Source organism: Panthera pardus, unplaced genomic scaffold (genome assembly GCF_024362965.1).
Source record: "Panthera pardus isolate Hobbes unplaced genomic scaffold, ASM2436296v1 HiC_scaffold_8, whole genome shotgun sequence".
NCBI lineage: Eukaryota > Metazoa > Chordata > Mammalia > Carnivora > Felidae > Panthera > Panthera pardus.
Window position 1 is genome coordinate 93,587,038 of NW_026527013.1, and position 13,110 is coordinate 93,600,147.

Genomic DNA, 13,110 nt, shown 5'->3' on the forward strand with positions numbered 1-13,110 from the left:
GATTCTGATCTGATTTTCAGACCATAGACCACATGTCTGAGGAAGCCTGTAAAGAATTATGGCCTATTAAGCACAGGATCTGTAAAATTAAACATATAAATTAGTAACAAAAATAAGTGGTTTTCATTGGTAACATTAACTCTGGAATTGTCTTCCAAGAAAATGAACACGTTTTAGTAGCTCCTTTTTCTAAAACTGGTCTTCAAAGCACAAGTGTTAGAAATTTTCCAGTTTGGACTTAATGTTAAATTTTACTCGGTTAATTAGAAGTCCTCTTTCTTCATGCCAATTTTTCCAGGTGTTTTCAAGATGCCCTTTGAAGAGGTAATAAATTATTTGATCCATTTGTGGAAAATAATCCTGTGCTTGAGTAAATTAATGAATCACTGATTTGTGACCATTACACATGACCTGAGGCTAAAGTTCAGTCCCTTCTCAGCTAATTCTACTTCTTCAGCTGGTCAGGGGGTCCTCACGTTTATTGTTAGTGAGTATGTGACATTCCCAGAACTATTAATGGATGCCCACTTTAACTGTGCCAAGAACAAGTTGCCAGTTCATGCAGCTGTAAAGTTATTGACCTGGAAGAGACCAATGAGATCACCTGAGCTGCTAATCCCTTGCCCGGAGGCATGACCTCACTGAAATGAGGCTCCCTCAGCAAAATGTTTGTATTTCTGGACAATACTAAAGAGAGAGAAAAAGGAAAAGAAAACACAAGTGCCGGTATTGTAATGTGAGGAAGCTGCTGATCTTCCAGAACCCATACTCCCCTGCACATCAGCCAGATCAGGGAGTGGCTGGTTGGACAAGATCTGAGAGTCAGAGAAACAGGAAGCTAAGCTCAGGGATTACTGATGCCTTGGCCCATGACCTGGGAAATGATTTCAGACCTCCCCTGTCTTGTAACTTGAAGCTATTACCACAAAAGATAAATATAAATGGACTTACACCATGGAATTATACAGTGTAAGAGTTGGAAGAGTAGGTTCTATTTTCATTTTGTTAATACAACCTTTTTAAGCAAAATCCCTAACAAAAGCCCAGCGTGTAAGAGAAGTCAGTGTTGGAGTGGGCTTGTAGAACCAGAAGTTCCTTGTTACTTCTTCCATCCTGTTCCCAAGCCCCTGTGACAACTTGGGCTGCAGGCGCACAGTTTGAAAACCACTTCTTTTTACACAGAAGAGGAAACTAATCTTTTTGTCAAAGATGACTTATTCGCAAACACAGAAACCTACTCAAAGTCTCTCAGGTAACGGAGGGAAATCTTGATAACATAAAGGGGGCACTGAGGGGCACCTGGGTGGCTCAGTCAGTGAAGCCTCTGACTTCAGCTCAAGTCATGATCTTGAGGTTCATGAGTTTGAGCCCTGCATCAGGCTCTGCACTGACAATGCAGAGCCTGCTTGGGATTCTCTCTCTCTCTCTCTCTCTGTCTGTCTCTCTGCCCTATCTCCCCCACAAAAAATGAACTTAAAAAAATAAATAAAAGGGAAATGCTGATAGGACCCACAGGTAAAGGGAATGATTTATCCTTCCAGGCCCTAGGGCTGGATCCCACAAGACAGGATCTAAGTGCATCTGCTTGTTCCATCTCTGCAGACAGATGTAACCATGATGTGAAGTTCAAAATGGGTTCTTTCCCTTTTCTCAAGTTTGGCAACTAGGCCCACAGCTGAGAACCAAAAGCGCTAAGTAGTCCTCCTTCTAATTTCAGAGAACAAGCAGCTGTGGATCAGATGGGGTTTGCCGAGAGGTGCTTTTCAGCAGAACCAACACTAAAACTTCTCAACATTGCCAATACCTGTAAGAGGACAGAGGGAGGGGCGAAGGCCTCCTTTGGTCTGGAAGATGTAGGTTTATAAAAAGAAACTATGCAGACGTCTTACCTCACTTTACCTGAGCACAGATTAAACTCTTCACCTACTCTTCATCCTCACTCCAGATGGGCTTGTCTGGAAAACACATACAACTACCACACTGACAAGCTTTGCTTTAAACTGATGATAACAAATGATACATGAACTCTCAACCCTCAGCCTACAGCCTTTGTGTATTTCCATAGTCAGTTTGTTTTTCCTCTTGTTAAAACTGTATCATGCTGTCTCTCTGCTCCGACAATAATAACCTAATAACCTCTCCTCCTACACTTAACTGGTACTTTTGTTTGTTTGTTTGTTTGTTTGTTTTGTTTTGTTTTGTTAGGAAATAGATGTACTCAAAAGAGAACTGTCTCATCTTCTAGAAAGATCTGTCTACCAATGTACCTGCACCTGGTACCTGGCACCTGCTTGGTAAAACATTGTCCCTGTCCCTAAGGCCAACTCTTCTGTTTCAGCACCAATCTCATCCCTTTTTCTACTAGAACAGCTTATACACATCTTTCCTGTGTCATCAGTCTCCACATCTCTGCTGTAGTCTTCCCGTCAGTATGCGAGCATTACAAAATAAATAAATAAAATAGTTTGAACCCCCTCTAGTTCTTGACCCATTCCTCAGAAAACTTAAAATTCCTCCAAAGACTTGCCTACTTTGATATTAATAATCTATTCAGCTTTCTTTTGATTAATATTTGTATGTCATATATTTTCTCATCCTATTATTTCTACCTTTTCTGTTTTCCCATATTTTTAGGTGTGTCTCTTGAGAGCAACACACAGTTATTATTTTTTATCCAATCTGGTAACCTTTGCTTTTAATGATAGCATTTAGGGGTGCCTGGGTGGCTCAGTCAGTTAAGTGTCCAACTCTTGATTTGGGCTCAGGTCATGATCTCATGATTGGTGAGATCAGTCCTCACACTGGGCTCCATGCTGCCAGAATCCCTGCTTGGGATGTTCTCTCTCTCCCTCTCTCCCTGCCACTCCCTCTGTCTCTCTCTCTTTCTCAAAATAAATAAATAAATAAATAAATAAATAAATAAATAAATAAATAAAATACTAAAAGGAAAGAAAAAAAGAAAGAAAGAAAGAAAGAAAGAAAGAAAGAAAGAAAGAAAGAAAGAAAGAAAGAAATCTAGTCTGGGAGTTATTTTTTTTAGAACTTTGTAGAAAGTTCCACTGTTGTCATGAAAGAAGAGAAATCTCATTCTGTTGCTTCATGCGTTTCCTACAGCTACTTTATGATTTTTTTTCTTTTTGTCTTAGTTTTAGGTAATTTTACTATAATTGGGCTAAGTGTGGTTTTCATTCTACTTATCCTAGTTGAGGTTTTTAGTGCTTCTTGCATCTGTGGTTTGATATTCATCAACAGACTTGGAAAACTCTCATTGTCTTTTCAAATACTGCTTATGTCCCATTTTCTCTCTCCTCTGCTTCTTCCAGGTCCCTAATTATTCACACCAATATTCTCACTATAGCTCCTATTTTATGACATTCTTTTTGTATTTTCCATACCTTTCATCTCTATACTTTATTCTGGCAATCACTTTTGCCAATCTCATAATTCACTAATTCTCTCTTCAACTCTGTCTAATCAGTTATTAAATCCATTCACTGAGGGGTTTTTTAGGTTTATTTATTTATTTTAAGTAATCTCTACACTCAGTGTGGGGCTCAAACTTATGATCCCGACATCGAGAGTCACATGCTCTTCTGACTGAGCCAGCCGGGTGCCCCCCCATCCATTGAGTTTTTAATTTCCGTAACCACGTAAATTCAGTTTTAGAATTTCAGTTTGTTTGTTTTCATGGTTTACAATTTCCTGTCAAATTCCCTAATCTGTCCTTAATCTCCTTGAATGAATTAAGAATCCTAAAGATAAGTTCATGATGCTCCTATGAGTCTATTTCTACTATTAGGAGTTTCCCCCACCCTTGGTTTTCACTCCTGTCATTTTATCTCCTCATACGACATGTTATTTTACTGATTGCCAGACACTGTATATTACAACATTGTAAAAATAATTTGAGGCTTTAAATTACGTTGTCTTACTCCATAACAAAGTTATGTTTTCTTCTGGCAGGTAGTTAAGAGCACTAGCAATGTAAGATTTCCTTAATTTCATTTTAAGAATTGAGATTATTTGAAGCTGGGCTACAGTCGCTGCCAGACTTGAACTACTTTTGATTTATATTTATTACTTAGAGTCAGTTCCTTGGGATTCAAATGCAAAACCTGGTAGAAGGTGACTACCTAGCTCTCTCCCTTGGCATACTCTGGATTACATATTTTGTCCTAACAGTCTCTTGAGGCTGTTAAAAATCCTGTTGAGTTTCTCAACCTCTCAGCTACCTCATCTAATTAAAAAATAGACTTTGGTGCTGGGTTTGTCTCTCCGGGTCTCTTTCTTCTTCCAAAACTTATTATCCTTCACCCTTTTGTTAGCTATCCAATACCTTCAGGCAAATAGTTTTTATAATTAGGCTTGTTTTTCTAGTGGTTCTCAGTATTGGTACATATAACTCAGCAAGCATTACCAGAAGCAGAAGTCACTGGAGAGAATTGACTGTTTATTGTCATCGGTCCTCTTCTTCCATTTTCTGGCTTCTATTCTGAACAGCTTTCTCTCTCACTGTTCCACTGTATGCTCTTTTGTCAAGATCACCAAGTGATCAAGTGTCAGCCCTCATCTCATTTGCTTACCCAGTACCATTTGACAAGTTGGAGACTCTCTCTTTCTGGAAACATTTTCATTACTTGGCGTCTGAGAAATCATACTCTCTCCTCCATGCTTTCTCTGTGTCTTTTGCTGGTTCCTCGTCTTCCCATCATCTCAGTTAGCAAGGTCAACTCCTTGGCCCCCTACTCTATCTACACCCACAATGTGGGTGATCTCCTTTAGACTTGTGCCTTTAAATATAAAACACTGGAAGCATATTGATGTGTCCCAAATTTCTATTTTATTTCTAGCCTTGACCTTTCACCTGATCTCCAGCATATTACATCTAACTACCTTCTTGACAACTTTATTTGAATGTCTAAAATGCATCTCAAGCATAAAGTGCTAAAAATAAAATCTTAAGCTCCTTCCCATCTCCACCCAGTTATCCAAGATGGACACTCAGGAGTTTCTTTAATACTGCTCTTCCCTCACATTCCACATCCAATTTATCAGCAAATTCTGCTGGCTCGACCATCACAATATAATTTGTATCCAGCTGTGTCTCATTACTAAAACCCATATCAGTCCAAGCCACTGTAGTCATACTTGCTATTCCCTCTTCCTGGAAATCTCTACCTTTCCCATGATTAACTCTTTTACATCATTACATCTATGTTGAGATGTCATCTCTTCATAATGACCTTCCCTGACTGTCCTGTCTAACATCGTTCTCTTCCTGTATCACTGTCTCCTTTTCCTTGGTTTCATTTGTGTAGTTCTTATTACTATCCAATATTGTATCTTGTTTAGATACAACCTGTGTTTGTCTGGTCATCTGGTTCCCCCACTCATGGGAACAGACACTCTGTCTAGTTCATGACAAGGTTCTCGTGACCTAGAACAGAGCCTGGCACATATTAAAAGCTCAATAAATACTAGTTGAGGGGCACTTGGGTGGCTCTGTTGGTTAAGCATCTGACTTTGGCTCAGGTCATGATCTCGTGGTTTGTGAGTTCAAACCTCCCATCAGACTCTGTGCTGACAGCTGAGAGCCTGGAGCCTGCTTCGGATTCTGTGTCTCCCTCTGTCTCTGCACCTCCCCCATTTGTGCTCTCTCTCTCTCTTTCTCTCTCTCTCTCTCAAAAAGAAATAAACACTTAAAAATAAATGAATAAATACTTGAATGAAACAACAAATGAATGGTTGAATAAGGAACACAGTTGTATTGTCAAAAAATGGTTGAGATGGTGGTGTTTAGGAAATAAAAATTATTTAGATGAGTGGTTCTCAAAGTATGGTCCATAGACCAATAGTATCACATCACTTGAGAGCTTATTAAAATTGCAAATTCTGGGACACCCCCTCTAACCCCTGACCCACTGAGTCAAAAACTGGAGGTGAGGAGGCAGTCTGTATTTTATCAAGTCTTTCCATAGATTCTGTTGCAAGATAACTTTGAGAACCACTGATTTCAGGGATAGGCCAAACCTGGCCCACTGCCTGTTTTTGTAAGTAAATTTTTATTGAAACACAGTCACTTGCATACATTTACATCTTGTCTATATAGTTTTGCACTAAAACAGCATTGTCAAAAATTGCAACAGAGCCCTCATAGCTCCAAACGCCTATAATATTTACTATCTGGCCCTTCGATGACTTCTAGTTTAGATCAGCACCTTACGCTGTGTCATGATGGTAGCATAAACTCATACATCTATCTCCTTCCCCACTAAATGCCACTGAAATTAAAGAAAACCTGTGGTTAAAGAAGGATACATAACAGAAAACAAGAAAGGGTGGTCTCAGTGGACCAGAAAACTTTAGAAATTTCTAATACAAAAAAAAAAAAAAAACATTTTGGGGAGGTAAGGGGAAACAGATGAGATCAGATTAACAGAAACAAGTGGGAGAAGCTGCAACACAAGATTCAAATACAAGCTATTGCAAAAGGAAGCAAAAGTTCTTAAGAAAACCCTGAATGAGTTTTATGCTCTAAGCTAACCAAACCAAAGCAGTCCTGGAGAAATCATTGGATGAGTCATTAAAGGACCAATCAGAGAATCTGGCCAGTGACCCTTTCTTCCAAAGATCTGAACAGCTGGCCATAAACCTCATTTATAAACAAAGCTAAAAAACTTTGGGAAAGGCTCCTGGCTTCAGTGCTGGGGCCTGAGAAGCAGAGTCCAGCAAGACTTCCACAATGGCAGCAGAGGACAGAAATAGAAGGTCATCCTGACTCAAACATTTGCACCATGATAAACTGGCATGCACAGGTCTCCAAACTGAGTTCCGGAATTAGAGACTCCCAGAGTAGTTTCTGGTACTGCAGAAGCAGGACTATTTCACAAGGGAAGGGATGGGAAGCCCACTTTTACTAAGTGGACAAGCTACTTACCCGCTGTTGTAGGTAAAATTGTGTGCCTCAAAAAGATATGTTAAAGTCCTAAACCCTGGTAGCTCGGAATGTGACCTTATTTGGAGATAGATGATGGCAGATATAATTAGTGAAGATGAAGTTATACTGGAGTATAATGGGCCCTTAATCCAATATGATTAGTGTCCTTTTAAGAAAAGGAGAGAGACACAGAAATGAGAAGGCCACATGAAGACAAAGAGACACACAGACCATCACAGTGAAGACAGAGGCAGAGGTGGGGTTACTTTGCTATAAGCCAAAACACTCCTAATGCTGCTACCAGAAGACGGAAGAGGTAAAGAAGGGTGCCCTCCTAGGGGCTCTGGAGGTTGCATGGCCTTGCCAACACCTTGATTTTAGATGTTTAGTCTCCAAAGCTGTGGGAGGATAAATTTCTACTTTTTTAAAGCCACTCAATTTGGGGTATTTTGTTAGGGCAGGCTTAGAAAACTAGTACACCAGCCCTCTGGACCACATATTCCACTGTGTTCCCCTTTATCACCAAAAGTGGAACCTGCCTTCATAGACAAGTAAACAGAGATTCTCATGCGGCCAAGGAAATAGATCCACACCAACAATAAGAACAGTCAATCATCACCAAATATTTGAGGAAAATTAACACCATTAGAAAGGTGCCTGGGTGGCTTAGTTAGGCATCCATTGTCAGCTCAGGGCATGATTTCATGGCTTGTGAGTTCGAACCTCACGCCAGGCTCTGTGCTGCCTGCTCAGAGCCTGAAGCCTGCTTAGGATTCTGTCTCCCTCTCTCTCTGCCCCTGACCAGCTCGCACTCTTCTGTCTCTCTCTCTCTCTCAAAAATAAATAAACATTAAAAACAAGAAAGAAAGAAAGGATCATCTTATTCAAATAACAGAACAACTAAACCCTACAGAAAATAATGGAGGCAACAGAATAAGACTTATATAAATAAGTATAAGTAATTTATTTGGAGAGATCTTAGAAGATACTACATTCATTAGCAAAAACAGGATTGCTATAAAAAACAGAAACAATTGGGTGCCTGGGTGGTTCAGTTGGTTGAGCTCAATTGGTTGACTTTTGATTTTGGCTCAGGTCATGATCCCACAGTCATAGGATCAAGCCCCACATTAGGCTCCGTGCTGAGCATGGAGCCGGCTTAAGATTCTCTCTCTCTCTCCCTCTGCCCTTCTCCCTCTCTTCCCCACTCACCTGCTTTGTGCTTTCTCTCTCTCTCTCTCTCTCTCTCTCTCTCTCTCTCTCTCTCTAAATCAAAAAGAAAGAAAAGAAAAAGAAGCAATTGGAGTTCTTTGGAATTAGATCTTCACTGCAAAATTTTTTTAAAGCCATGCTGCATAGCACAATACTGTCTATCAGTTCAGGAAAAAAGCATGCAGAGAAGACAACACAACATATTTTGGCATGCAGAATTACATGCACATTTAAGAACATACATCAAACATCTTAAATAAAAACAATGGTAGGAAGAATGGGAATGCAAATCAGGGAGGAAGGTTTGAAAAACAAGAGAATGAAATAAGACTCTTACACAGACAAATGATAACAACATTGTGCTGTGAACTGAGGTGTTACAATTAAGCCAACTCTTTATACTCGGGATTCAAAAAGGAAAAAAAATTAAATATTAATGGAAGAATGGAATTCCAGAATAGATATAGTTGAAGATTAATTTACAGGTTTCCAGAAGGCAGTGCAAAAGAAAAAATTCATGAAATGGAAAATGTTAAAGAAAATTTAAGAGACATGGAAAAGCATCTGGGTGATTTCAAATACCTCTCATGTAAGCTTTAGCAGGATGGAATGAAAAAAATAAAAAGAGAAAATAAATAATAAAAGAAATTTTCTGAAGCTAGAGACTGTATAGGTGTGGATTCCTGCCACCTCTCAGGCCACCAAGGATAAGGGGGAGAAAAACCAAAAACTTCTATAGGGAAAAAACAGATTATTTACTTTAGAGAAAAAAGTATCTAAGGTTCAAGCAATTGAGCAGAGAGTAGGTGGTTATGCAGTGCTAAAATTTGGCTTTAGAAAAAAGCTGGGTAGTAGATGGTATAACTCGAAGGGGTGTCATTAATAATGAGCTAAGGATTCTAAAATTATTACTTTCCTCTTAAAGCTTCATGTTCTGACAGGAATGAGGCCATCATAATTCTGGTCTCTGCTGTAAATGAACCGGTGCTAAAATATCAATGCACTGTTGCCCAACTTTTCATATAAAATCAGTCTAACATCCATCTCACATAAGAAGCAGAGTTTATAAAATCACCTCCTAATGTCTACATATCTGTAATCCAAAATAATTTCTGTAAATTCTAATAAGTAGCATAATTTTGTATCGTAAATCCTCCATGAAGTCCCATTTTACAAATGACACAGAGGCCAAAAAGAGGAGACTCTTCCGGAATCACACAGTTGCAGGTGTCAGAAAGAGGCCTGAGACCCAGGGCCCCTGACTTTGTAGCCACTGTGTCATGCTGAGAGCTTAGCACTGATCCTTCTACGTGCTTGTGTTTGGTCTCCTCTGTGATGAAGGATGGGCATTTGTGTCATTGCAAGTGTCAGCAAAGAGTCCAGAGACTTAAAACAAGCACATTTCCCTGTATTTTGCAGAAATCCTCACCAAAGCTTACCACTCAGAGGCAGGAAATCTGAATTTGCTTCAGATGGGTGAGGGGCATAATAGTGCCGGGAAAAGGGCTACCTGAAAACCCAGGGCCAGGAATTATTCAATGACTACTAATAAATACTTTGTGGCAAAATTCTTCTTTCTGTTGGGACAGAAGGCTAGAAGCAGTTTCACACCCCCATTAATCACCACCATGATTTCCTGATTCATCTTGGTTTTCAGATCCCTGGGCCTCATAGGTAAAATTTAAACAGTAACTCTAGCAATCGTTCCTCCTCAGAGCAACCCTAGAATAATCAGCAAAATCCCGTGGACTCGTCAAAATAGTGAGGTATGCTTTTAAATTAAAAGGCACTGCGTTTTGAGAGAGAGGCAAACCATAAGAGAATCTTAAACACAGAGAACAAACGGAGAGCTGCTGGTGGGGTGTTGGGTGGGGGGATAGGCTAAATGGGTGAAGGGCATTGAGGAGGGCACTTGTTGGGATGAGCACTGGATATTATACATAAGTGATGAGTCACTAAATTCAACTCCTGAAACCATTATTACACTATATGTTAACTAACTTGGATTTAAATAAAATTTAAAAATTAAAAAAAAATAATAAACAAACGGTACCATGTCTTCCTTTAAAGAAAATATTTTGGGTGGACTCCTGGGTGGCTCAGTTAGGTAAATGTGCAAGTTCGGTTTGGGTCATTCTGTGCTGACAGCTCAGAGCCTGGACCCTGCTTCAGATTCTGTGTCTCCCTCTCTCTTTGCCTTTCCCTCACTCTCACCCTGCCACTCTCTCTCTCTCTCTCTCTCTCTCAAAAATAAACACTAAAAAAATTTTTTTAATAAATAAAAAAGTTTTTAAAAAATTTAAATCTTCTAAAAAGCAAATATAATGTGAAATTTATTAAATATTGTTTTAAAAACCTGAAATTCAAATGCAAAATAACCTATTAATGTCTAACTTTTCAATACTTACTGGAGTTTCCTAAATCTATATTACAGTGATTATAAAATGAAATATTGTCTTTACCTAAATAAGGCAAATTTAGTTTTTCTGAATTTTCTTTGAGGGCAATTGTTTTAATATAGACCAGCACACTACCCACTTTTCCTATCTCTGTTAGTCAACCCAAACCACGTTTCTTTCTTCATAATAGTCCTTTGAAAAACATCTATCATTTTGTTCTTTTCAGAGACTAAGACAGAAAGTGTGACTAATGCATAAGAAGTCAGTGAAAACCAAAATCATTTCAAGTTTTCACTACATTTGTGCAATGTCACCAGTAGGGAAGGAATGGCTTTCCAGACAACTTTCTGGAAGGAAAATATGAGTGGGAAATACACCAGGCCTGTATAGTTAAACAATTCCAAGATAGAAATCACTTTTCTCCCTGGAAACCAAAGGCTTGATTTTCATAATTCAACATATAATTTTAAACTAGGGCAACCAGATTTGCAACATGAAAACTGGAATTTTATTATTAAATTACACAAGTATACTGCACAAATCATACCAAAAGAAACAGCAAAATATTTCCAAAACAGTCTTATACAATGAACGCTTAGGAATCTTCTCCCTGAGGTAACTATAGACAAAGGAACATTTTGTCTGTTGAGGGCTCAGCTAAATTTGTTCCACAAGAGCTGGTGAGATTTATTTCTCACCTCTAAGGGGATAAAGAAAGAAGAATGCACATCGTCTTTAAGAACATCCAGAATGCTGCCAAAATTCTGCCTCCAAATTTGGCATTCTGCCTTTATCCTGAAAGATAATATCTTTATGTTATAATAGCTTATAGTAAAACAAACTGTCAACAAAAAGGAGGGAGGCTGGAGAGGCAGAGGGAAAGGAAAATTATGAAGTCAAGTGAGTCACAATACTCTCTTGGTTTGCATTTTATTTATACAAACAGAATTAAAAAGTCAAATAGCCCTGTTAGCCAGGTACCGTGTAGTTAGAAACGGCTGATTGGGAAACTCCCTACTTTCTTTAAACAACTGATGAGTGACTATTGCATCAGCCTGGTGTTTTGAACGTTCCTAGGTGGCATAAGAAAACCTTAAAATGCTAAGTGTATCACCAACGATGAACAAGTCTCTTGTGTGATTTTACAAATCATTAAAAGTATCACTGCTTTTGCTAATCCTTTTACACTTGCCAAAACAAATATTTTTAAAGATAGCCTCTATTTTTCATTAAAATATTCAAGTGGATGCAGGGAAAGTACATAATAAATCTCTAAGGCAGGCATCTACCAAATCTTGCAAGTGGAAGAGATTTTTCCAGAATTGAAAGAAAAAAAGCATTCAGTGAATCCAAGGCATGGATTAAGGGAGACAAGAGAATGAGGCAAGACTCTGATGGACCTGCTTTCTTTGCATTGTTGCACTTCCTTGTTTTCTGTGTTGCACAAACGCTATTGAATATCAAGATTTGGCTTCCCATGAATAAGACACTTAATAAAGAACCATGTTAGCCCTTTCAAGCCCATAAATGCCTTTTAAGTGTTCACAGAATTTTACAACAATTTGATGAAAAAGCATTTAAAAATATAGCTTGCATAATTGTATCACTACAAGTACTTGAAACTATTACTAAAGGGGTTCAGTGATGCTACATACAAAATCCTTAGGACTTGCTATTTAAATTTATGAGCTAAGAGGAATCTTAGCAATTATCTAGTCTAACTTCCTTGTTTTACATTTCTGTTTTATTTTCCCCAAGCCATGTATTGTGTTTGCTTCAGGATCATGTTAGAGAAAAGAAGAAATGTTTTTAGAAAAATGGCCCAGAGGACAACATTTTTTTAAGGGAAAAGAAACTTCAAGGAGAAGGGAATTGAAGTGTATTGGGCACTATCAGAAAAATGTTTACAGGTCATAAACTCATAGTGGTAAAAACACATATAAACAACACAGTTTGTCCGTTTGCTGGAGTGCCTGTTGGTTTCCCCTGTTTTTCTGAGTATTTTGTGAGAATGCCAATTTTATACAGCATGGAATCAAGTAGGAATGGAGCTAAAGTAGTTTGCAAAGTTAAGGGATGGATGTGACCAGGAGTCCCCTGATCCTGGTTCCAGCCTGTCTAGTAAACTGGGGTAGGTGCTCCAACAGAGATTATAATTCACCTGAAGCAACAGTGAGAAACAAGGAGAAAACTGCTAAGAGCTCTATGATTGGAGAGATTATGGCTATTGCCTCCATTTACCTTTACCTTTAGTGTGAGTGTGAGTGTGTGTGTGTGTAACAACTAGTAGCAATCAAATCACTCACTCAGAAGTGATTTTAGATGCAGTATTATTATAATAAGTCCAGTCTCCAACATCCGCAATAAGGAATCGAACAGTGACAGAGAACTCACTATTTTGTGAGTCTACCTCGTTTTTCTAAATACCAGCCATTGTTCCTAAAACTGCTACCTAGAGCCTCAACCTGATGATAAATTTCTTACCTCCTATTCATCTAGCACAATATAACAAATCCTCCTTCCAGACATTGTTACATCTGCTAATGATATAACCATTTTGTC

The 13,110-nt window shown here is 38.6% G+C and overlaps 1 protein-coding gene across 9 annotated transcripts in view; it reads right to left on the reverse strand.

Moving 5' to 3' along the window:
• FAM237B (family with sequence similarity 237 member B) overlaps positions 1-13,110 on the reverse strand; it is a 167,725-nt gene that overhangs the window by 12,760 nt on the left and 141,855 nt on the right. Inside the window, exon 12 of one of the 9 annotated variants that reach the window (XR_008420544.1) lies at positions 8,176-9,119. The exons of the other annotated variants lie outside the window; for them this stretch is intronic. The gene's annotated coding sequence lies outside the window, so the exon portion shown is untranslated. Of the gene's footprint in view, positions 1-8,175; positions 9,120-13,110 lie in introns of those variants that run through there. 9 annotated transcript variants of the gene reach the window in all.